Source organism: Macaca nemestrina, chromosome 8, assembly GCF_043159975.1.
Source record: "Macaca nemestrina isolate mMacNem1 chromosome 8, mMacNem.hap1, whole genome shotgun sequence".
In the NCBI taxonomy this organism is placed as follows: domain Eukaryota; kingdom Metazoa; phylum Chordata; class Mammalia; order Primates; family Cercopithecidae; genus Macaca; species Macaca nemestrina.
In genome coordinates, this window is record NC_092132.1 from 51,390,384 (window position 1) to 51,417,119 (window position 26,736).

A 26,736-nucleotide genomic window follows, 5' to 3' on the forward strand; every position below is an offset into this window, starting at 1 on the left:
ATAAAGACAACCACTCTTTTTGTTGAGTTTATTTTCCTTTCAAATAGAATACAATACGTTTTACTGAATTTCACTTTCTTAGTTGAAATCACATTCCATTCGTGCATCCTGGTCACCTATATGACACTTAATTTGTCCATATCCTCACCAATATCTTAGTGACTCCTTCGATGGTAAAACTTATTCTCTATCCCTCTGCTCTGATTTGATGCTCAACCTGATGGATATGTACAATAAAAATATCTTAAGTATCAAAGAAATAATAAAGTGTGAGTGCTTCGAAGAAATTAAATTAGAATAAGGGTGACTTGAGATGGGAGTTGTTCAAGGAAGCCTTCTCTGAAGATGTGACATTTGAGCCAAGAGCTAGAATCTTATAATTGTATTCTCAAAGCATATTTATTTCCAAGGTCATACAGTGCCTGTATCTCCATTATGAATACTAATGTTGCTTAACTAAAGAATTCAGTATATGGTTTTGTAAGTTTTGTTATGAACAATTAATGGGAAAAAAATACTCACCTAGATAATTTGAAAACTTTTCCATTACTAAACACAAAAAATATTGGATAAAATGAGAAATATTTATAAACTTATCATTTTTGAAAAAGATATATTTTTAATAAAAAAAAAAAAAGGAACTCACAATAAAGTCAGAGAAATCCCCAGGTAGCAAAAAATAATGAGGGAAATGAAAACCAGTGAGGTCAACATGAGAGCTGAAACTTTAGCTGCTGCAGGAAAGAGGCTTAGACACTAATCCTTGCGTGGGAATAGGAAATAAAGCCTTAGGCCCTAGAGACAGGAAATTAGAACTAAAACCACAACATGAAGGCAAGATGAGGCAGAGTGGAATTTAAAACAAACAAACAAGCAAACATGCCCACCATCTTTAGGAGTTTAAATATATATATATATATATATATTTATTTATTTCTGTGAAGATTTACAGCCATGAAACTATCTGGTATTCAAATTCATGGCATGGGCATAGTCTAGGAAACTTCAGGTTGAGAGGATGGTATAAATGTGGTGCTTAGCTGCTAATGTTTCTGGAGTAGCAAATACAAAGCCTCTCTTGAAGAACATCCCCTTAACATGGTCTCTGTAGGGATTTCCAAAGATTAAGTTCTAATGAAGGCAAGTTCACAATCTAAAATTATAAAACATACAAAGAAATAATATTATGAAAAAGGGTCAGCAAACAGTTCCTGTACAGAAGGCAGAATTTGAATGTTAAACACTAAAATTTTCAAATAAAAATGATTTTAAAAGCATCTAAAGGATTAAATACATAAAATAAGGACTTAAGAAAAAAAATCACAAGAGTCTCTTAAAAAAGATCAGACATGCTTTGAAAATAGAAACTTTTAGAAAATAGAACTTTTAGAAAATAGAACTTTTAGAAATAAAAAATACAGTGATAAAAGCTAAAACTCAATGAAGGGGAATATATTTGTAAATCATATCTGATTTACAGACTTATATGCAGAATATATAAAGAACTCTCTAACTCAACAGTAAGAAAGCAATCTGATTAGAAAATAGAGAAAAGATGTAATCAGACACTTCTCCAAAGAAGATAAAGGGATGTTTATCTTCTGTGAGTATATGAAAAGCGATGTTTAGGTGAAATGTGAAAAAGTGTTCAATATCACTAGCCATTAGGGAAAAATTCAAGTTAAAACCACTATAAGATACACTACACCGCTATTACAACAGCTAAAAAAAAAAAAAAAAAAAAAAAAAGGCAACAATAACAAAAACAAAACAGAACAACAACAACAAAACACTGACACCAGTTGAGCATTCCTGATCCAAAATTCCAAAGTCTGAAATGCTCCAAAATTCAAAATTTTTTGAGTGCCAACATGATGCTCAAATAAAATGCTCATTGGAGTATTTCATACTTTGGATTTTCAGATTAGGGATGTTGAACCAGTAAGTATAATGCAAATGCTCTAAAATCTGAAAAAAAAAAAAAAAAACCCACAATCTGAAACAGTTCTGATTTCCAACATTTCAGATAAGGGATACTCAGCTTGTAATGCTAACTGTTGACAAGGATCCAGAGATACTAGATCTCTCATACATTGTTGTTAAGAATGTAAAATGGTAAAATCATTCTGGAATCATTCTGGAAATCAGCCTTCCTGGAAGTTTCTTTAAAAAATAAATGTACAATTACTATATGGCCCAGCAATCACACTCCTGGGAATTAGAAGTAACAACTTTTGTTCACACAAAACCCTGAACATGAATGTTTATAGCAGCTTTATTTGTAATAGCCAAAAACTAGAAACAACGTACATGTCCTTCAATAGGTGAATGATTAAGAAGCTTCTGAAACACTCAAACAATGGAACACTGCTCAGCAATACAAAGAAATAAACCATTGATACACACTGCAATTTGAAAGGTCTTAAGGGCATTATGCTGAGTGAAAAAAGCCAGTCTCAAAGGGCTACATGCACTGTACAGTTTCATTTACATAAAACTCTTGAAGTTATAAAATTGTAGACAGGGAGTGGTTTTCAGGATAAGTGGTTTTCAGGGATAAGGGAAGGGGAAGGAGGGTGTGATTATAAAAGGCAGCATGAAAGACTTCTTTTGTGATGATGGAGCAATTCTGTATGTTAATTTTGGTGATGGTGGTTACATGAATCTGTTGTGATAAAACTTAATCACAAGTATATACAAAGACATTAAAAATGCGAGTATATGAAAATACTGTGAAATCTGAGTGAAATCTGTAATGTAGTTAGTGGTATTGTTCCAATGAATTTCCTGGCTTCAATAATTCAATAATGCACTATAATTGATAGGTTACCAATGGGGGAAGCTAGATGATATGATATGGGAGGTCTATGAAATACTTTTGCAATTTATTGTGATTCTATAAAAGCGATTTCAAAATTTAAAAACATATATAATACACACACATGCATGTACACACACAGAGATATAATATATATACATATATATAGCAGATACATGTGTGTATGTGTGTGTATATATATATATCTGCTGTTAACCTGTCCATTGAGATATATAGGTATATATCTCAAAGTCCAATCCTTCTCAAACAAAAAAAGAAAAAAGAAAAAAATTACAAAATTAATAAAAGACATGAATCTGCAGATTCAAGAAGCATAACCATTTGCAAACAGGATAAATAAAAATATATCCACTCATAGACCTATTATAATAAAACTGCAGAATATTAAGAAAAGAGTGATCTGGCTGGACGCAGTGGCTCACATGTTTAATCCCAGTGCTTTGGGAGGCCAAGGTGGGAGAAGCATTTCAGGCCAGGAGCTTGATATCAGCCTGAGCAACAGAATGAGGCCCCATCTCCACATTTGTTTTTTAATTAGCCAGGCATGGAGACACAGGAAAATTGTTTGAGCCCAGGGGTTCAAGGTTATAGTGAGCTATGATTGCACCACTGCACTCGAGCCTGGGTGATAGAGCAAGAACCTATCTCTTAAAAACAGAGAAAGAGAGAGATCTTAAAAGTAACTGGTATGGCTAGTTTTATCTGTTGCTAACCACAATTCACAATTTTCTTTTCATTGAAAAACCAATTGCCTGGTGTTTCTCTGATACTTACATTTGAAATCTGCCATCCAAATACACTGCTACCTAAGAATGTCTAGAGTTTATTACTTTGAGAAAAAACTTTAAACACCCTGCATTGTCTAAATTTTTGTGCAATCTTGGTAAAAAGAGCTGACTAAATATGACAGGTGCATGATTCTGGCTGGTCAAGAATTTAGTAAACAAACTGTAAGTCTGCCTTAGTTTCACTCAATTTGTTTTTGCTGCTATAAACTGTGAGTAAATCAAACCTACCATTTCTCCCAACCTAGTCTGTGTTAGTGGTTCTTCCTCGGCATGATAACAGCTCAGTGCAAACACCCTTCAGTTAGTTTGTTGAGTGCCAGAGGGTACAGGGTTAGCCCCATGCATCTCTTCCACCTGGGCTACCAGCAATTGAACTGGAAAAACCAAACTGAGACAGTGAAGGATAATTCAGCCCTTCTTCTTCCCTGTGCCCCCACCCCCCCACCCTTCCTTCCTTTTCCTTTTCCTTTATTTTCCTTTCTTTATCTCCTACACCTAGTGGGCATGACTTTTCAGGGTATCAGGCAATTTCAGTTAAAATAACCCTGTAATGATTTACAATATACAGTAATGGGATAAGAATGAAAAGTTCTGTTTTGGACACTTCTGGAAATCTTAAATCTCTGAGCCTTGTTTGTACCTATCTCTAAAATGATGTAGAACTAAAAACCTATCACATTGCTTATCTCAGAAGAAATAGAGTGTTATAGCCCTACACTTCACAAATGTATGTCAATCTAAGCTGTAAGGAGAAGGAATTTTTCCATTCATTTATGTATTTTTCTGTAAATGCTTTGTCAAAAAATTAAAAGACAATCCTTGAGGACTAATTGGGGTGATGTGGAAGGATTATCCAACTCTTCCTGCTTGAATTCTTGGATTCATCACGTCAAGTGGTATTTCCTCCAGAGTTGTACAAAAGTGGCACACATATGCAGCAGGTTCCTAAAGAAAAGGAGTGTGAAACAAATCTACTTCCAAGCACATTTACTCACACTTGGGATTTCTACAACTGTCTCCCATTGGATACCCTCTCATTCTGTGTCCAGAGTTGATTCCTTCCAGTGGGTTCGTGGTCTCACTGACTTCAAGAATGGAGCTGCGGACCTCCGCTGTGAGTGTTACAGCTCTTAAAAGACAGCACGGACCCAAAGAGTGAGCAGCAGCAAGATTTACTGTTAAGAGCAAAAACACAAACCTTCCACAGCACAGAAGGGGACCCAATCGGGTTACCACTGTTGGCTGGGGTGGCCAGCTTTTATTCCCTGGTTCGTCCCCACCCATGTCCTGCTGATTGGTCCATTTTACAGAGTGCTGATTGGTCCATTTTACAGAGCACTGATTGGTCCATTTTACAAACCTCTAGCTAGCTACAGAGCACTGACTGGTGCGTTTTTACAGAGCACTCCATTTTACAAACTTCTAGCTAGCTACAGAGCACTGATTGGTGTACTTTTACAGAACACTGATTGGTGCATTTTACAAACCTCTTGTAAGACGAGTAAGTTCTCCAAGTCCCCACTGGACCCAGGAAGTCCAGCTGGCTTCACTTCTCAATTCCTCACATTGCCCATGGATCTGACTGACTTTGGCAAATATGTTTCTATAAGCAGCAGTTAGAAAGAAGCAGATTATAAACTTCATGGTTCTAGGTGTGTGGATAACCAGAATTAATTATACAAGGAGGAAGACTGTGTCTTGGCTTTGCGTCAAGATCCTTATATGCACATGGATGGAAAGGGTTCCCAGGCTGTCATCTTAGATCTGGAATAGAGCTTCTGCTCTGCTCCCCGAGGGCCTGCAGAAGCAGGTCGTGTTGATGTCATGCAAAGATGACTCAGTCTCTGGCCAGAGGTCATCTTGATGCCTCTTGGGTGAATTTTCAATAAGGAAAGATTTGACCTGAAATTCACAATAGAGGCAAACAGAAGATTTTCATTTCATCTTTACACTTAGGGGCACTCGGCTGTACTATTTTCTTATCTCTACCCACTCATGTATGTCACATGCTCTCTCCCTCTCTAGTTCTTTGTTTCCTCACCATTTACTTGAAGTGCTAAAATCCTTTCGAAAATTACTGTTAAATAAAAACAATGAGAAAATGGAAAATCACTACCATACTCTATCCAGGAAGCGACTGGCAATTCTGACAATATCAGATAAATATACATAGGTTTTATCATCATTGTATATCATACCAGTAAACCACAGCTAGCTAACGTCACACCTACTTTTGAAATGTAAACTTTATAGTAATAAGTGTTCCACGATGACGTGGAAATATTTTCATTCCCTAAATTTCCTATACAGATGATGCTCATACAGTTGATATTTCAGTTGTCCCAGATAATAAATTACTCCACCAGGTTACATCCTTCATGTACACAAACCTCCAGGCTGTTTGTCTCAATACTCCCTGCAGCTGTTACTTAGGTTTTTGCTACATAATTACTGTTTATTCAAAATCTCTCACTTGTGAGGGGATTTGCCCACAGAGCTCTCACATTCAGCTTTCAAAACGTGATGACTCTTATGTTTGGTTCTTTTTGCTAAATATTGAAGGCAGCTTTTAGTCCTGACCAAAATATTTGCATGACGCTAATTACATTTCTGTGGACCATCAAATTAAAGTCTGTGGAAGAATAAATGAAACATGTGCCTCAAACTTCATCATTGCAATTTCCAATTGTTGAGAACAAAGGATCTTGAAATTGGAGGAAGTACAAATACGAGCACCCTCCTGCTTAGCAGCAGTAATAATAAAACCAGCTGACAAATGCTGAGTGCTCACCACAGCCCAGGCCTGCTGTGAGTGCATCCACATTTAATCTCCAAACAGCCATATGGCAAAGGTAGTAGCATCAATCCGTTTTCAAGATGAGAACATTGAGGCACAGAGAAGTTAAGTCATTTGCCTAAGGCCCCTCAGCTAATAGGAAATCAGCCCAAATTCAAACCCAGGCATTGCATCTCAAGAGTTCATGCTCTTATGAAAGCGATTTCTTCACCTTGGTATATTTTTAGAAGTTCAACATCCTAGGTACTAGACAAAGGAAAGAAAAAGGAAGACAGAGCCTCTTTCCCCACCCTGTTCCTAGTTCCCCTTTCATTCACTGACCCCTCATCTCCCATTCTTTACCATCCCCTACACTAATGGGGAGAAGTTCCCACAGGGCATGCAGCACCATAACAGCTGCTTCTCCTGCTATGGGTAATTGGAAAGATCTGGTCTCTGTCTTCTAGGAGTTTATAATCCAAGACAGAAAACAATATAAAGAGGTATAAAAAGAACATATGCAGCCTAGGCAACATAGTGAGACCCCATCTCTATAAAAAAAGTTTAAAACGTAGTTGGGTATGGTGGCAAGAACCTGTAGTCCCAGCTACTCGGAAGGCTGAGTTAGGAGGATTGCCTGAGCCCAGGAGTTTGAGGTTATAGTGAGCTATGACTGTGCAACTGTACTCCAGCCTGGGTGGCAGAGTGAGACCCTGTCTCTAAGAAAAAGTGATAAAATAAAAGGAACATATAGGCATGATGAGGGGAACATGGGAAAAATAGGCAGTTTATATCAAATTTGACAGTAAAGCCATGAGATCTGAGGTGTGTAACTGATAAACAGTTGCTGAAGACAATTCCAAAGCCAAGTTCCAATAGGGTTTCTGCCACTTGTGATAGCTGTGAAATGGCAACCCACATTTAGATGATTTGTGTAAAAGTATCTCATTATTTTATACATGCACCTTGAATATTAAATGGCTTCCCCCTCTCTCCTGTCCATTTCCCTGGCTTTCCTGATCTCCTGCCCTTCATCTGCTCTTCTTCCTTCTACCTGCTTTTATTCCTTTTGTCTAGGCACTTTAATTGTTCCTCATGGAGTGCTTGTCTTAGAAGACTCTGTTTCAGGCACTTGGAGAGCTACCAGGAATGAAAAGCAGAGACTCCCCTTCTCAGGGAGCTTACCTGCTGTGCAACCATCTTTTAAAGATGTAAATCTAATCTTGCCCATCAGGTTTAGAACCCTCCAATGGCCTTCCATTGTTCTTGGGATACAGATCAAAATCTATCAGGCACCCTCTCTAAGGCCCTGCCACCTCTCCTCTGAGTTGCATGCACGCCCCCACTGTTTGCATCCCTCCAACCTTTCATCAGCTCCTTGAATGGGCCAGACCAGGCTCTCAGTTTTATGTTCTGACAGCATATTCTTCTTTTCATTCAGAGCCCTTATTGTAATTCACAGATGCATGCTTGTGTGGTGATGGATTAGTTTTGATCCCCCCACTGGACCATCAATTGCAAGAGTGTTGGGAGAGGGTTAGAGATAAGACAGAAATGTCAGCTGAAGTCAGATTGGAAAGAATTGCTAATGTGCCAGACTGAATGAAGCTTGGAGGGCTCATGAACGAACGGTTTTGAGCAAGGAAGTAAGTTGATCAGAACTGTGCTTTAGGACCAGAGTTGAGCCTAACAGCAGTAAGTGAGGTGGGATGGAGAAAGAGCAGGGTTCCTTTAGGGGGCCATTGCTGTAGTCTGAATAAGAAGTATGAGAGGTTGCGCAAGGGTGATGGGAAAGAGAAGGGGAAGAGAGATTCAGAAGATTAGACCAAGTCAACAAATTGCTTAAATGTGGAAACTGTGGGATAAGCGGGGTCCAAAAAGATTCCAAGTTTTCTAATCAGGGTGTCTAAGAGCTTAAGTAACTTACTGATTCAAAGTAAGAGGAAGGAGGCCCTTTGAGGAGAGGATGGAATCAGTTCTGTAAGCATTCAGCTAGAGGTATGAAGGGACACAGTGGAGATGCCTGCTGAATGCTGGATATACGGGAAGGGAGGACAGAAGAAAGGTCCTGGCTAGTAAAGAAGATGTGGGTGCCATGTGCATTGACAAGGTACTCATTAAGGGGATGAGGGGAAGGAACAGAGGGCAAGACAAAAAGGAGCGAAAGAAGCTGGAAAATAAAGAGCACACCAAAAGAATAGAATTGGGGAAGCCAGGGAGGTAGGGTTCCAAGCAGGAATCCATGATTGTCCTGTGAAGAGCTCAGCCAAGAGCTGGAAGAGGATGAAGCCTGGGCAAAGCTGACCAAGGTCACCAGCTATGGGAAAACTGTGGCAGCAGATTTAGGAAGGAGGGTTTGCAGGGTAAAAGCCAAATTGCAGGGATTTTATTAAGACTCGAGGTCATCAGGGATGCTACTGCCCTCTGCTGCTGGACTTGATGTAATTAAACAGGGTAAATCAGTATTTACTGAGTCCTTGCTATGAACCAGATGCTTTGTGCTATTTTAGTCATTTTTCATCAGTCTTGTGGAGAAAATACCTCATTTTAGTATTGATTTCTATATAATTTACAGTTAAAATGTAGCTCAGGAAGTACTGTAACTTGCCTGAGGACATACAGTGAGTAAAGTCACGAGACTGGAAGTTCCACAAAGGCAGGAAGCACAAGTTTTGTTCACCATCATCTATTGCCTCACTCGCAATGCCTGGCACACAGAATAGGGTTTTTTTTTTTAATAAATGAAGAAATGAATGGAGTCCAGTGTCATAATCAGGTCTGTGATTTCAAAGCCCATAAGCCTTCCAGGCATACGATGCTGCTTCTCACCCACACTTATTCCAATAGAAGACATTGTCCTGGTGCCAATTTCTTCAGAAACAAGATTTAAGATGCTGACTTTGTGAGACGGTTGTTTCTAAATTAAAATATGTGATTATAACTTAGCTTTGCCAATTACCCTGTTGATAAATCAATCAAACAATCAAGTCAGTCAAGGGTAAATTCATCTTTAAGGCAGTTTTGCTTTCTAGATCATGTTTATATCAAAACTCACAAGCAACTAAATATGCATAAAATTTAAGAAACACATTTTAGGAATCAAGCACCCCTCACTCATCCCAAGAGTCAATTATGAGCTAAATCTTTTCAAATTATAGGAGACAACTTCATATATTTTTCTAGAGAAAATTAATTCCCTAAGGTGACATTCCTTCATACATATTTCAGAAGACAAACTCAGGAAATAGTGGTCACATATTTGAAGAGGATTATTGGAATTTGAAGGGAAAAAGACTCAAATTTAACTTCTATAGGGGATACATTTTTAGTCTTTTAAATGAAAACATTTGGAAGAGGCATTTTCTTAATAAAGCAGACTTAAGCTACAAAAATCTATTTCTTTCTGTTATGGGAGTCTGGTATCATATTGATTTTTAGCTTCTTCCATTTACTCCAAATTAAGCTGTGAACTGAGAGGCTGGATGGTCCACTAAAAAGCACTGTAGATGGAAGCAAATTTCACATCTGCCTCTAATTAAATGCAAGGTTGAATAAAAACTAGACCTTCCAAATATCAGTTTTCCCATCTGTAAAATGGAACTAAAAGTGCGTGATTATCTAATTTACAGAATTGTTTTAAAGATGAAAGCAGGCAATATAAATATAAACTTGTTAGGTAAGAAATGTGAAAGCACCTTACAAATGCAAAATATCATCACTGTCTGTTCCCTAAAAGATACATCTAATCCATTCCCAAGGAGAAAGAGAAAGTATCTTCAAGCAGTAATAGTTGCTGTTGAGCTTTCTTTGTCTCATTATCTTACTGAAACACAGAATTGAGTGGCTCCTCAAGAATTCCACAGGCAACACTGCCCTTAAGCACCCTGGAAAGAAAATTGTCTTTGGTCATCTTACAAAGCCCTAGAGTTGCAAATGTCTGCCTTCTAGAGCTTCTAGATGGTCCTGAGGTTGTAAAACTCCCCATGAAGCATTTGGAATCATTTATCTTCTGTAGATTTGGGTGTTGATTCCCCCAGTTGTATCTTTCCCAAAGTAAAATTCAAGGAAAACATGGTCAGAATTAGCTTCAGGCATAACTTTCAGACCAGGAAGCCCCTGAATCTTGGCATTTGGTCTGTGGCTCTTTTCAGGATGGGTTTCAATGGCAGTGTTCTCCTTCTTGGTTCCACCCTGGGCTAAGAAGATGGTGAGAAACAGGCCTGCCTCCCAGACAGTTGATTGCCTTCTTCCTGGTTCCAGCACTGAGGCTACCATCTCTCCTATTGCTAGGAGCCAATCTCCAACCTTGGGCTGAAGTGGACAATTAGCTCTTATCAGGGTCTCTCAATGAGGACACCCCTGGAATGGTTCTGAGTGCAAACTTAGATGTTTAGAGGGTCCGCAGGCAAGGACAGGCAGGGCACAAACAGCCACTACGAAGTCCTTGGAAAAGCTCATGGTATTAGGTCCCAGGTTCACATCTGAGGATTTCCTGGAGGAAGGGAACAGAGGGCAGGGGCAATGTTTTCCAACACAAATAAATAGAATAAACCAACTATTTATTCGGTGATTCTCATGTGCCGGGAACTTACATGCTTTATCTCATTACCCTTCATAACGGTTAACCCTACTAGGTAAATATTATGGTACCTCTTTACAGATGAACAAATGGAGGCATAAAATCTAATTTATATAAAATGTTTTATTGAGCACCTGTTATTTTTCAGACATTGAGAACTGAGTGATGAGTGTGGCACAGTCATTGTTGTTGAAGAATTTCTGGCCAAGAGGAGGTCAAATAATTTGCCCAATACACTGTCACTGATAGGAATTAAGGGCCAGATTTTAAATATAAGTCTGTTTGGCCTGAAGACTTCACCTTTATTCATTTATTTGTTCATTTACTCAGCCCACACTAAAGTATTGAGCACCTACTATGTGCTGGGTACTTTGCCAAGGGCTGAGGTTAATAAGATGAATCAAACCGGCCACAGTTGGTTACTGCCCTCATGGAACTTAACCTCTCTGTGCTGCCATGTGGACCCCTCGCCAGGGAAGGGCAGCTATCCTTCCTCTGCCAGGGAGCTATAGCCCTACTGCCAATTTTAGGCTGGTTCTCTAAGGTCCTAGTTCCTTCCTACTGTTACCACAGTGGGACATTTCTAGCTTATTTTTCTTTCCATTTAAGGACAAGAACATTTTCTTTGTTAGAGAAAACGCCGATTCTGGAGAGATGAGATCACTTATAAAGGGGATGAATATAATTGAATAAAATAAGGAAAATAAAAGGGACGGATTTCCTGTGTCTTCCCAAGCAGGTCCCGCCTTTTTCTCCACGACGGGCGTCAAGCTGGATTGAAAGTAAAAACAGGGTTGGTTTCGCCCTGGGGCTGCGTCAGAGTCCCCACCAGATCTGCACACATCACTGTGGCGTCAGCTGCCCACGCTTCACCTGCGCTGAGGTCATGTTTCTCAGACCACGTTAGCAGGATCGTGTGTAGCGCCCGTGCACATCTGACGAGCATGTAACTGACGGCGTTAACTCCTGCCCCCGCCGCGGGGAGCCAGGAGCTGCGTGCAGACAGCCAGTCCCTGCTGAAATCAAAGGGGTTAGCAGCCTCCCAGCTCCCTCTGTTGACGACTTCAGCTGACTGTCATCTCCTCTCCAGGAGCTCTCTTCTGCTGCCCTGAGCCTCGGATTCTTTTTTGTTCCACTTTCCTTTAGCTTTTTGACTTCAGAATTAATTTGGGGACTAAATTACGTCTGACTAAGCCTTGCATTACAGGCAGTGTAATTTCGTTTTTGTCCTTAGTATTCAGAAAGGGAACTGTTGGTGCCATTATTTCCTATTCTATCAAAGAGGTGGGCTGATGTTTGTGTGACTCACGCTCCTGATAGGAAAACTATAGTCTGTATCATGCCTATTACTTTTGTCACCTCTCTGGCTCCTTCTTGTAAGGTCTGTTGCTGTCCTTCCTCCTGGCTTTACCCACCTTCCTGGTGTCCCAAAAAAGCCCATTCATCTCCCATCCTCCGTGGCGGCTGGCTATCCCCTTGTTTTCTGGGGTTTGCCTGGGCATGTCTCACTGCAGCACTAAAGTGATCACTTTGCTGTTTACTTGGCCCTTTTCTGTAATTCTCCCAGAGCAATGTCCTGCTTTTTGCTCTGCATGTCACATCTCAAGCCAGTCAAGTGTTCTGCTGCATAGATGAATGGATCTCTACGCACCTCACCCACTGCTACTCCACAACAGCAACCAGTGATAAAGATGGGATTTGTCTTGTTATTTCAAGTCAAAGTTAGCCTTGATAGTCTAGGTTGCCAGATTTAAGTTTAACAACATAAGGGGAAATTCTTAGCCCACTGCCTGACGCATAATGAAATTTAATAAACATCTATTTCCTTCCTTCCTTGGAAGAAGTCATTCAGCCTGAATTGTCTTAAAAGGAGTCCATTCTTAGACATGAATAAGCCTGTACCCAAGATTAGAGGAATCAGAGCTCCACTCAGAAACATTTCCATCTTTCCAAAGAACAGCTCTAAAATCCAATATGGCAGAATTTGTGAGATAATAGAAACCTGGAACTAAACGGCCCTTGGAAATCATCTCTATTGACTCTTAGGCAATTTGACAGGCTTTAAATAGATGAAAAAAATTAAAATATGCAGGTGAGATCACAGCAGCTGCCAAAGATTCCCTCTTGGCTTTTTCTTGAGCACAGTCTCCAGTAAGCTGGCTACAGTCATTGTACTACTCCTCCCAAGGAACAGTTCACCTTCCCTGGGCTCATCTGCTTTGATATATTTGTTGCTTTGAAAACATAGCTGTCTGCGCACGGTGGCTCATGCCTGTAATCCCAGCACTTTGGGAGGCCAAGGTGGACAGACTGCTTGAGCTCAGGAGTTTAAGACCAGCCTGAGCAACACAACAAAACTGCATCTCCACCAAAAGTACAAAAAATGAGCCAGACACAGTGGTGTGCGCCTGTGATCTCAGCTACTTGGGAGGCTGAGGTGGGAGGATTGCTTGAGTCTGGGAGTTGGAGGCTGCAGTGAGCCAAGATCGCACCACTGCACTCCAGCCTGAGTGACAGAGTGAGACCCCATCTCAATTAAAAAAAAAAAAAAATAGCCACTGACTTATGGTGGTCCTTAAGGAGACACACTGCAGGCCCTTTGTGAGATCCCGTAAGTTGAAGCTGGGATGACTTCCTTCAGAAGTGACAGCACGTCTAAACACAGGTCTGCTTGGAAGGAGGTAGCTTGGCCTAGGGAAAAGAGCACAGGCTTTGATGTCAGGTGCACCTGGATTTGAATTCTGAGGCACTTTCTGGCTGTGGGGCCTAGTGCCAGGGAAGTCAGTAACTTCTCTGACCCTTGCTTTGCTCATCTGCAAATGGGCAAAATTAAAGAGAAAAATGAGGAAATTATGAAAAATGAGAAAATTAATACCTATCGCTGGAGATTGCTGGGGAAGTTAGACAACTTTAGGTCAAGTACATAGTAAGCACCAGACTAAGTCCCTTGTTGCACATTTGAACATCACTGGATCAAAGAGACTCAAAAGATGTGCTCTCGACATATCATGCCATTGAGAACAGGAAAGGATTCAGGAGAAGGCTTTGCTAACCACACTTCAACTATAATTTTTTAAGGATAGTCCATATCAGCTGGTAGAAATAGGTTTCCTAATAAATATAATAAAGAAGGCAAAATAATAGCACTTTTTCTGTTGTCTTAATTGATTGAATTCCATTTCTGCTATGTAAAAAGATATGCCTGGCCTTGGTCTGTCCTATATCCATACAATATTTTCTCTTTTAATTTGCTGTCACTTTTTGAGTACCTATCATGTATTTCATTAGGTGCTTTACATAGACTTTTCTCATTTAAGACTCCCAATAATCCTATGGAGGGAGTGTTATTATTCCAGTGTTACAGATGAAGCTCAGTGAAATTCAGTGACTTTCCCAAGGCTGCAAACATTTGCCTGACTCTAAGTCCCCTCCTGATTTTAGAGGGCATGTGTATGTGTAGACCACTGAAACATGGCATTTTTATGTGCATGACACTGGCTCATATTTATCAGAAATGTACTGTGAGTTCTTTCTCCCATGAGGACAGTACTGGTACTCAAGAGATATTTGTTGGATAAATGAACCTTCTACCTCTCATCAGACCTTACTTGTAATCAGCCATGTCTTTGCGTTAACAGCCAGAAACATCCATGGCATGGAATTTCCTCCCTCTGAACAAAGGTCTTACTTTTGTTTTTGCTAAGCTAACCATGTCAGATGAAGGTCTGGACATCCACTTGACACTCAATAAGTATCAGCTATATTCTTTTCTTACTTACAAGCCTTGTCTACCTCCCCAGCCTCCATGCTCACTACTTCTCTACATTCTGGTCATATTGGCTTGCTTCTAGGTCTTGAAGGTGCCATGTTCTCCAGCCTTCGGGGTCTTCCCAGGCTGCTCCATGTGCCTGGAATACTAACCCTTTCCTGAAGAGTCAAATTCTGCCCAGTCTTCAAGACTTAGCTTAAATAGAACTTCCTCCAGAAAACCTCCCTAACTCTGTTTCAGTTATCAATTGCTGGGCAACACACCTCTTCAAAAGCTAATGGCTTAAAATAACCACCATTCATTTGCTCATGAATCTGTAGTGTAGTTCGGCTTGATTGGGGACAGCTAATTTCTGCTCTATGTGGCACTGGACGAGTTTAACTGAGACTGGAGGGTCCAAGGTGGCTTCACACACACGAGGTTTGGCACCTTGGCTGGGATGGCAGACTGGGTCCTATTCTCTCTCCATGAGATTTCTCCACCTGGACTTCTTTATATGGGCTTGGCTTCCAAGGGGAGAAAACAGAAGCTACAAGGCATCTTAATAACTATGCTTGGAAGTCACATGGTATCTTTTCTGCCACATTCTATTGATCAAAGCAAATCACAGGGCAGTTCAGGTTCAAGGGGAGGGGAAATAGACCTCATCTCTTGGAGTGGCAGGTGCTTAGAGGGTTGGGAGAAAAGACTGGTGGCCTTCTCTGCAGCAATCTTTCACATGCTCCTAGACTAGGTTAGTTCTGTTACGTAGAGAACTGTTTCCTTCTCTGTAAAACTAAGTGCACTTGTAAATACTTATTCAATGTCTATCTACATTCTCCTATTGCCTCCCACATCAGCCTGAAAAATCTATTAGAACAGGAATCCTGTTTATGTTAATTGCTGATTAGAAATATGGGATGAATGAATGAATGAGTAGGTGAACATTCATAATATAGTCCGGGCATACGGTGCAGCTACCACTCATGTAATGCACGTAGTTTTCCTTTGTTGGTAATCATAAGCTTGATACTTAAAGTTATGTGGCACTTCCTCTCCTCTGGAAATATTGACCAGTATCTAATGAGGATTAGAGTTTGATGATTTCTAAGGGCACAGAAAAGCTTACAGTCCTTAAGAATGCTTGGAAAATTCTTATTTCTCTAGGAGGAAAAGACAATGATTATGTTGTCAGCAATTTGTCTTAAAGTTATTGCAACATGCCTTCTTTTTTGGTGCCTGGAAAGTCGTTACTGCAATATTAGAATAACTGGCCTTGCTGATGTTTGACTATAAGTGGTTGTTTTGAAAACACATTGGAAAATCCCTTCCCTGGTCCCCGTCTATCTTTGTTTGTGTGTGTGTGTGTTTAATGTTAACAAAAACCAGAAGGGGAGTTTAAGAGAAAAGCAAAACTAAACATAGTTATGCAGCATTCATGGGAGTTTGTTTCAGAAGCTCACATTTCAAATGCTGAATTAATTGCAGGCTTATAAGAGTAAGAGTGAAAAAGAAAATTTTCAGAACCAGGAAATAAAAAAAGAGCAAGTCTGGGAAATCAATCAATGTACTTTTCTTTTGATTTTTTTCTTTCCATGAAAACAGAACAGGATGTGAGGCACAGGGAAATTGGGACTTTTTTAGCCAGAGCAGGGTTTGAAAAATCTGGTGTTGACCTATGAGTCGTCTGATGCACAGATGCCAACCCTGGAGCCTTTCTGGTTGCTGCCCATCTCCTCGGCCTTCATCTGCATGACCAGCTGAGCTGAGCCAAGGCCTGTGACAAGCAGGACCTGGATTATCAGCCACCCTTGCATTGTGTCTCATATGTTCCTCTCTATATTAATCATGCTTAGGTGCCAGGAGTATTTGCTAGCATTCCTAAGATGAAATAGGTGCCTGTTGGCAATAAGTAATTGTTCATTTAAAAGACAGCTTAAAATGTTTAAAATACGTGTGTGTGTGTTTGGGAAGAGTATGTATATGTGTGTGTATACATACGTAAAACTTCATCAGCAGATTAAAAAGAGTCTTAAACTAAAAGAATTCAGGCAAGCATGGCCTTTTATCCTCATAGAGCAAACACTCCACATCTCAAAGCTGAGAATGACATGTTTTTCATTTGGATTTCTAGGCCTAAGTTCAGCATTTATTTCTTTATAAATATATATAAACAAAGTCTCCAGGCAACCATCATGAAATAAAAGCAACTAGTTCTGAAAAGCAGAATAATGGCTTTCATTTTAGTCTTCTTTTTTGCTACTTGGAAAATCTCTCCCACTCTACACCACTCCCACCAATTGCCCATACACATTCCCCAGTAAAAACAATAGTAGTGTATGGGTTTTTTCACCACCAAAGAGGGAAAAATGTCTTGAGCCTCAACATATTAAATATCAGAGTTAAATGCGTTCACAAAATTCCATTGGTTAGCACCCTAAGTTGGCTGCTCTTAGCTAAAACACACATCAAAGAATGCGCGAGTTCTCACTGGCTTCTAGGATCATCTGCCTCATGCAGGTTGCTTTTCTTGCTGTGTGGCTGCCTAGCAACCTGCCAACAGCCAGTCTCACTCCTTCCTGCTCATTTCCTTACACTGGTCCCCAAAGGCTTTCCTACTTGTGTGTCCTACAGTAGCATGATCTAAACACCCAACAGCTGCAAGGGTGGCTTGGAAGTTGTTTGGGATAAGATCGTGGCAGTCCTTGAATGCCAAGCCTTGGAGTCTCCCACTAATTTGAGAGATAATGGAGAGCCACTGTCATTTGAAAGCAGGGGACAAATGTGATCAGAGATGCCCCTGTTTAGGAGGCTGTGAGGTAACCGACCACAGTGACAGCTGCAGGGATGAAAGAAGATGCAGAAAAAGAGCTGTGTGCCTGCGGTAGAAGACATGTCAGCTGTGGGAGCCCTGGAGATACCAAAGGCGCTGCCATGCTTCAGGCCTGGGGTGGGGCCATCTGCAGATCAGTGAGTCAGGAAGCTACACGGAGAGAACTGTAACCGCCACACTGAACATAATGAGTCTGAAGGGTCAGAGGAACAGAGAGGCAGAGGTGCCAACATTCTCCCCAAAGCTTCCCCTAGGAGGACAATCACCACAGAGACTGTTCAAGGAGGTACGTGACTGTGTGGCTTCCTTCAAATCACAAAAGTGTTGTGAGGAAGTGGACAGGTTGGGACGACTCATAGTGATTTCCCCAAAGCCTCACTATGCCACTACTGGCCCATAGGGCTGTCCCATGAGGCAGGCTGAGCCACGTGTAGTATCTCCTCCCACTGGCCTGTGATTGGCCTAAACTGGGCAAGAGTCCGCGGCTAAGGAATCAGAGTAATTTCCTGGAAATATCTACAAAGGTCTCTATCTGCAAAGATTTGAGCCTAGAACGTGTTCCTCGCCAGTGAATGCAGCCCATCTTCAGAAGGAGAGAATAAAACCACTTTTATTATTACCACTTTCATTATTATTTGTTATGAAAATTACCTTTCCAGAGGTAAGCAAAGACAAGAACTTTACTTGGTAGGGATTCAGTCCCTGAGTCCAGCCAACTCTGAGGCCAGGCTTTTTCTTGGCTGGGTTACCTGAGCTAATAGATTCCCTTTTTTATGGATTAAGCAAGTTCAAGTTGAGTTTCAACCACTTGCAACTTAAGAAACCCTGCATAATATGGCACTGCCATCTTGATTTTACAGACAAGGGAACTGAGGCTCAGAGGTCAACTAAATCATCATAGAAACCCATGTTAAGGCACAAGGTTTTGAAGCTGGATTTGTCTGGACTCCAAAGCCAGTGTTCTTTTCTTATACCATTTTGCCTCCCAACTGATCCCACAATTGTTGTTCTCAAGAGAAGGGGTAAATAAACAGACATGTTTGGATCTCTGCACATTGTCCAGAATCCTCTAGTGAAGCCATCTGTGACATTGTTTAATGCCAAATGCCATGGAAAACAGGAGATTTGTTCATTTTGCAGATGTTCTCCATTCTCTCCAGGTAGTAACTCTTCTCTCTGCTCCAGCTTTACAAGCAAAAACCTACTTCCAGCTTGGGAAGAAATACAAGACAGGTATTTGCCACCTACCACTTAAAGGGAGTAGTAGAGAATGCTGTGCTTTGAGGCACAAATCATCATTAAGGACCAAGGGTAGAGAAGGGGAAAGGTGCACTGAATGGGGCAAGCATCCACCCTCCAGCTCTCTAAGAAACAGGAGCTGACTCAAAAGTTGGAGAGAGCATGGTTGGAGATGTGGCCATTGCATAAGCTCACAAAAACTTCTCCAGCTAGAGTCAACTTCTCAGTCTGTCTGTTCCAGGTTGCAGACTCACAGGGGACCCATACAGCTTGGCACAGCACAAATCAAGGGCAACTCCGAAATTAACTTCTCATGGTGAGGACTAGGGTCACATAGATCAGTTAGGACCACAGGAGCCAGAAGAGGGAGGGTGGAGGTGAGTCAACCAGTCACCCCAAGAGATGTCAAACATGATGGTGGGCCCTAAAAGCAGTGAAGAGGTCCATTACCTACTCTATAGGCAGGGCCACAGGAGATCAGGGAACCGAGAGATCATGGCAGATGCCACTTGTTTGTGAGCAAATAGGAGACACATCCTGGGGACCCAGGAGGACGTGGTAAACATGAGTATGGTAGTAATAATGATCAGTTACTCAGTCTGCATGGGCACAGCCCTGTCTTATGCTCTTTACTTGCACTCACTATTTAATCCTCACCATCAGCCTATACATCAGGCGTCATTACATTGCCCAAACGAATAAACCAAGCCCAGGGAGATTGAGCAATTTACCTGAGGTTCCACACAGGGGAGAGCTGGGTCTCAGCTTTGAACCCACAGTCTATGACCCAGATGTCCTGTGTTTACCAGCATTTTACTCAGCAGCTGGGGTAATGAAATGTGGGTTATTGCTCTTATGTGTGGCCCCATTTGCAGCCATAGATTATAGTCAGGGCCGATGCGAACATTTGGTTTGTATTTTGTTGCTGTTGTTTCAGATCAGCCTTATTCGCCACTTGACAAAACACGTCCAATGATTAGTTTCAACAGAATGACTTAGAAAGCCTTAACTCTTCAGGTTCCATGTACGTCCTTCTCTTCAGGCTCCACGTACATCCTTACATATGAACCTGTCCATGCTCTTGCAGCTATAACATTCTTTCCCTATTACAACCCCATCCTGACAATACCCATCCCTGACAATCCCATAACATGCAATCAAATAATCTGTTCCATGTACGGATGCTCAGCTGCAACACTAGGCATGGGGCTTGTCCGACGGGCACCGGAGAATGGACATGCGTGTTCACATTACCACCTTGTCCTTTCTAGAAGATGGCATGGTGTACACTTGCTGGGGTTTCATGGTTATTTGGAAGTTGCTGCCATTGTTGCTCTGCATTCTTCCTCTGACATTCTTCCTGTCAGTCCAGATGGCATTTACTTTTGAGCTGGACCTTAGGCCATGCCCATATATATCTGCCAGGGGCATTTCTAAGCCAACAGGTACGGATTTTTATACATTTATCCAGAATGGGGAATGGAGCTGGGGGTGAGGGAGCAGCGTGTACAGGCGGATTTTTAAAACAGATCAGCCACTGGAGCGAGCGATAGAGGACGGTCTTCAGGGAATGGAGCAATTCACTGTGGGAACCATCCCACCTGAGTCAGTGAATAATGTCTTTCTCCGAGAAGGAATATGGTCTGGGGCTACATTTCTGTCATGAAGAAGATTTGCCATCTCCTTCCTGCATGTTTGGCTAATTACATTTTCTCAGCTCCCCTTAATTATACAGACCAGATGCTTTATGACTAGAAATAGCATCAAAGACAAATCGTCTGTGACAAAGAGTCATAAATTGGAAGAAAACAACAAATTAAGTAGTCTAGTCATCGTCACACTTCAGTCACCGCAGTACATCTTCTCTATTCAATTAGTTTTGCATTCAATGAGTGCAGCGGTAAGCATCTTTGAAAATTGGAGCAAAAGTATATTGGTTGTTTTCACGCTTTCCTTTTTTTGCTTTTTCTTTTGTTTCTTTTTTCCTTTCTTTTTGGAATAAGCAGTAAAAAAAAAAAAAAAAGGAATTCAAATCCTTTAATGTAAAAATTCATCAGCTGAAGAATGCAGTACAGAAAAATCCCTTGGCAGTGCTCATTTTGTAAATTAATTTTTAATTATTCAAATAATACTTGAATATATTCTCCTCATTTAAAAAAAAAAAGAAATTCAGATATGTTCCAGTCCCCTACTCCCAGTCCCCCTAATTCAGAAGTTGAAGAGAGCATGGTTGGAGACGTGGCCATTGCATAAGCTCACAAAAACTCCCTAAGAGCACTCACCATCTCCCAGAAATAATCATGATTTCTTCTTTGTGTGGTTTCTCCCAGGCATTACTCTAATTATTTATTTAGGTTCCCCTTAAGCCCTTTGAATAGCCAGGCTTACGTCAGGCCTCATAAGATACTAGAAAGAGCACCAGACGTGGATTTGGTAAGCCTGGTTTTGAGTCCCAACTCTGCTCCCTGTTACGCACCTGACTATGGGCAAGCCATGTAAGAGCTCTACAAAAGGGGTTAGCAAAACCTCCATTTGTTCAGACATTAGTTCATTCATTTATTCTACAAATATTTATCAAATTCCTCCTAAGGACTAAGCACCTGGGCAAAGCCCTGGCCTAAGGAGGCTTGCAAAGAAGTGAAGAGATCATTATGGTATGGTATGATAAGGGGCATGTCATGGAAGTCTCAGGACGTGGAAGTCCTCCTCTGGGAAAGGCTTCCAGGAGGACGTTGTGGCTAAGCTGCAATCTGAGGAATAGAAAAGAATTAGGCAAAGAGGAATTGGGGTGTAGGTCAATGCAGGAGTGCAGGAGATGGGCAGAGAAAACGTTATGTTCAAAGATTCACTGGCAAAAGAAAATAAGTACACTTCAGGCATTTTTTTTAAGTCAAAGAGCTAAAATATGATTGAAGCAGAGAATTTGAAGGGGGCATAACTAGAGAGGAGATGGAAGAGCTTGGCATGGACCATCATAACCACGTAAGGAGTAGGGGCTGGAGCCAGCGGAGAGCAGGGAGCCATTAACTTTAACCAGGTCCGTGTATGTTCAGATTTGCCCCATAAATGGCAAGTGCTAATGATATAAGCTATGATGAATACATTACACTCCTTTAGGCAATACAACCAGTGTTGTCATTAACAGTGGTCGCTATCTAAGAAGCAATTTCCAAGGGAAAAAGAAGAAAGAAGAGGCTGGCTGGGGTGGATGGTGTGACCATGGGCAGTGGTCCTTTGGAATCAACACTCCTTCACCCCAAACCCTCCATCCCAGTTGTATCTTTGTAGTCTACTGTAACTTTCATCTTTTTTCTTCCCTAAACCAGAGATCTGAGAAACAGGTAAAATAAAAAAGACAGGGAAATTTCAGGAACACAGAATCCAGGGACCCGGGAGTTGCAGGTCATCGGCGTTCCTGTCCTGTTGCCTGTTGTGTGAACTCATGCTATTCAGCTGAGCCCCTGGCCGGCCGCATGAGTGGGAGCATCTAGCTAGGGGAGCCAGGCTCCGTCAGGCTCACACCATGGGGTGCCTGGAGCTGTGCTGCTCTCGCTGGATATGTTTCAGCCCAGGCACAGGCAATTGGAGGGGGAGCAAATGGCCCGCAAATTAGACTGTGTGCTCTTGACCAGGCCGCTTCTCATTTCTCCTCATTACTCTCCCCACGTCTTGTCTCCATTGTTAAACCAAGTCGGGGACAAGGGGCTCAGTGAAAAAGATGCTAGGTACGATCATCTTTTCCAGCTCAAACATTCAGTGATTCTTGCATTTGGTGAATCTCACCAAAACCAACTCAGTAGGAGCCAAGGTCTCTGCTTCCCTTGGGGAATATCGCTCCACTTGCAGGGGCTGGAGAGTGCACTGCCGCAGGCCTGACCAGGCATCTGCCTGGAGATACAGCCACAGAGATCACCAGCAGAAAATCAGAAGGAAAGCATCACGGGACCTTTTGAAATAGTCATTGATGCCCTTTCCCTTCTTATTAAAACCAAACCAGACTTGCTGTGCTAGGAAATGGAAGACACAAATGAATCCCATGAGGACAGCTGGCTTTGAGTTCCTAAAGAGTCTTGAAGTCACCACGGCTTTCCGTCACAAAACCAAGGAGCAGGGTGGGAGCTAGGGAGAAGCAGATTTCTTTGGATTCAAAAATCTTGGCTGTAAATATCTAGTGTCAAAACTAGAGGATTCGGAGCCTGGAGCAGAGGTGGGCAAACTTTTTCTGTAAAGCATTTTACAAATAGTAAATATTTTTGGTTTTGCAGACCCTATAGGCCTTATCTCAATTACTCAGTTCTGTAGCAGGCAGCTCATAGACAGTAAGTAAACAAGTGGGTGTGACTGTTTTCCAATAAAACTTCATTTACAAAAACAGGCTGTAGCCAGATTTGGCACACAAATCATAGTTTTCCAACCCTGCCTAGAGTGATTTCCAGAAACCAGAGAGCAAGGAAGAATACAATCCTTTTGTGGGCTGAGGAAAAAAAAAAAGTCTCAGATGAAATTGGAAAAGGAAAGCAAGAAAGTTTAAATGCTAGTGTGGCAATTACCCTTTGCCTTCACCTAGGTGTTGAAACTGGGTGGAAGATAAAGATGGTAATAAAATCCTGGATATGCTTGGAGATTTATGCTTGGAATAGAGGGTCTTTGTGCCCAGTGCAAGCTGTCTGCAACTGTAGGAGGAGACAGACACAAAGAACACCCCACATCCACACAGGATAGCCAGGGGAGGTCAGAAAAGGCAGTGTGGTGGGTTTAGCAAAGGAGGATCTGAGCCAGCCCTGCCACAGCTCCAGGCCTTCCTTGGCTCCCATAGGGCAGAGGAAACCTGGACTTTCCACACACCCAAGTAAGAGGCATAGAAGGTGGCTTTGGAGAGTTCGGGGTTGGCCAAGAGGATGGTGAAGGACGAGGAATGCAGACCCCATAGCAGAGCCAGGTGGTGGGCAGCACAGTGGTAAATCACTGTGGCTGGAGCCAAGTGGATGTGTGGTCAGTAGAGAAGCCCAGCTCCCATAGCAATAGCCAAAACTGTCCTCACAAACAGAAAGGACACATGGCATCCATTGTGGGTGCCTGGGGACAAGAGCCCGTGAAGAACCAACACCTTTTCCCTGACACCACAGATAATGATGTTTGGTGATGCCCAAACCCCTTGGAGCTTAGATGACTGCTGGGCAGGAGGGGAAAAGAAGAATGCAGAGATTGTCTGAGTATTGGACCCAAAGACACATACAGTCTAAACTAGAACTGATGGAATGACCTTGAATTGGCAAGATTAGCTTTTCTTCCACAGGCTAGGAAGACGGGAGTCTCTGAGAGCTAAGCTGGGTTCAAGAGCAAAGAAATAAAGTTATATCTGGGAGCTCCAGACTTTCTGTCTGTGAATTTGAACACAAGTATGCAGGAAAAGAAGGGGGAAATCAAAGCAAGACTATGAAAAGGTGGGCTGACTCCTCAGATGGACAATGTCTGAACCTCCGAGATACATACTCAAGTCTGTCCTGGGCTTCAGGTTACACAAACAGTCACCCCAAACCCATCATTGAGGCTCAATAGAGTTTGAAAACAGCAGAGTTGGAAAACAGCACGGTTTTTGAGGGGGAGGATTGCAAAGCCTCAGAGACTAAGGCATAGCATCTTTCCTAAGCTCAGAGGGGTGGCTGCCCCACACCTACAGGTGTGTTATCACTTCAAAACAAGAAGGGACACCTCTGGGGTGGAGATGAGGGAGTCCTAAGCACATGTGGCCTAGGGTTTCAGACAAATTTCTTTCCACAGCTTTGTATTATTCACAAGGTGAAGCATCTTCCAGCATCTGACACAGTGCGTGCCTGGAGTAGTATGAATTAATGCATGCCATTACCGTCTCCTGCTGGTTCAGTTACATGTTCATCTCATCATTGTCCCATAGCAATGATCATGCTGCATGACAATTATTTCTTGAGCTGCTTGTCTCCCCTGATGAATGCAAGAGCAAAAGCAAGGACTGTGCCTTCTGTTTTCATAGCTCCAAGTTTATGTAAATAGATAAAATGTAAAATAAATTTCAAAATAGTCAATCCCCATTTCCTGAAAGAGCAGCAGGAGCACAGGGAGATGAAGGGGTTGCCTGTCTTCCACCTGCCATGTCATGCCGCCTTTTCCTAGCACTGTCAAAAGCCTGTTTTAAATGCCTATGCCATAATCTAAAACACTGAAGGCATCTTTAATGGAATATTTGAAATAGCTGGAATATTTATTGCATTTTACTTTTTTCGAGAGAGACAGAGGGTCTCATTCTGCTGTCTAGGCTAGAGTGCAATGGTGTAATCATGGCTCACTTCAGCCTTGACCTCCCAGGCTCAGGTGACCCTCTCACCTCAGCCTCCCAAGTGGCTGGGACTACAGGTACATCCCACCACACCTGACTAATTTATTTACTTATTTATTTGTAGGGGCAGTGTTTCCCCATGTTGCCCAGGCTGGGCTTGAACTTCTGGGCTCAAACCATCCTCCTGCCTCAGCCTCCCAAAGTGCTGGGATTACAGGCATGAGCCATTACGCCCGGCCTTTCTATTTCATTTTATTTCCCCATGGGGACTTTCAAAATTTGGGCGTGATTAACACTGGACTTTACACAGAAAATGCACAACTGGCATGAACTGGATGGGGGTAAACAACCTGCCTCATCACTGTGAAAAGGAAGTGACTCTTTTCTGCTCAGAAAGAAGATATCAGAAATCCAGGGCAGTTTCCACATTGTGATAAGATGCCTATGTGAAATCAAATAAGGAACACACAAAAGGAAGAAGTAGCAGCATAAAAGGCACAGAAAAAGACAAAACTCAACCTCACCCAAAAGTCATGATGGGTTTTGTTGAGCAAACCATTGACCTGTTTCTACAATCTGAGAATCATTTTCCCTAACTACAGTAGTTGTAAAACTGGATGATAGATCAATGGCCTGCCTGTATTCATTTTCTATTGCTGCTGTAACAAAGTACTACAAACTTTGTGGTTTAAAAGGAGACAAATTTATCTTACAGTCCTAGATGTCAGATATCCTAAAATCAAGGTGTCAGCAGGGTTGCATTCCTTCTGGAGTTCCAGGGAAGAATCCGTGTCCTCGCCTTTTCCAGCTTCTAGAGGCCACCTGCAATCCTTGCCTCAGAGTCCCTCTCATCATCCCAGCCTCTACTTGTCATCACACCTTCCTCTCTGACTCTGACACCCTACCTCCCTCTCCTAAGGACCCTCATGTTTACATTGGGACCACCTGAATAATGTAGAATATGCTCTTCATTTCAACATCATTAACTTGTTTTGATTCTTTTTCATTTATTTCTTATGTCTTTCTCATTCTGTCACCCAGGCTGGAATGCAGGGGCATGATCACAGCTCACTGCAGCCTCTACTTCCCAGGCTCAAATGATCCTCCCACTTCAGCCTTCTGAAGTAGCTGGGACCACAGGCATGCACTGCCACACCTGGCTAATTTCTCTGTTTTCTTGTAGGGATGGGTTTTTGCCATGTTGTGCTGGCTGGTCTTGAACTCCTGAGTTCAAGCCAGCCTCCCATCAACATCATTAACTTAATCAGAGCAGCAAGTGTCACATACGGTAACATAGTCGCAATTCCCAGGATTAAGATGTGGACAGTGGACCTCTTTGGGGGGGCATTATTCAGCCTGACCCTGACTCAAGGTCTGGGTCCTTTCCTCTCCTTTTATCCCACCATTTTCTACATTCAGTCAGAGATTGTCAGAACACAATTAAAAAAGAAGTGAGATTGGGGCTGGGGACTGACAGAGGTGCATTGCATGCTGGGAAATGTGGTTTCTAAAATCAAGGGCTGTGGGTAGGGCCAGTGACCAGAAGAACCCTAGTAGAAGTGCATTCTGGGAGTTGCAGATTGTCATGCCCTAGCTCTGTTACAGTACCTGAGAGCCAAGT

The 26,736-nt window shown here is 41.9% G+C and overlaps 1 long non-coding RNA gene across 2 annotated transcripts in view; it reads right to left on the reverse strand.

The window, feature by feature from the left end:
- Nucleotides 1-4,094: 4,094 nt before the first annotated feature.
- The window catches only part of LOC105497248 (uncharacterized), a 64,325-nt gene continuing 41,683 nt past the window's right edge, over nucleotides 4,095-26,736 (reverse strand). For both annotated transcript variants that reach the window (XR_011606877.1, XR_011606878.1), the window contains exon 3: nucleotides 4,095-5,529. This is a non-coding gene — a long non-coding RNA (uncharacterized lncRNA). The remainder of the gene's footprint in view (nucleotides 5,530-26,736) is intronic.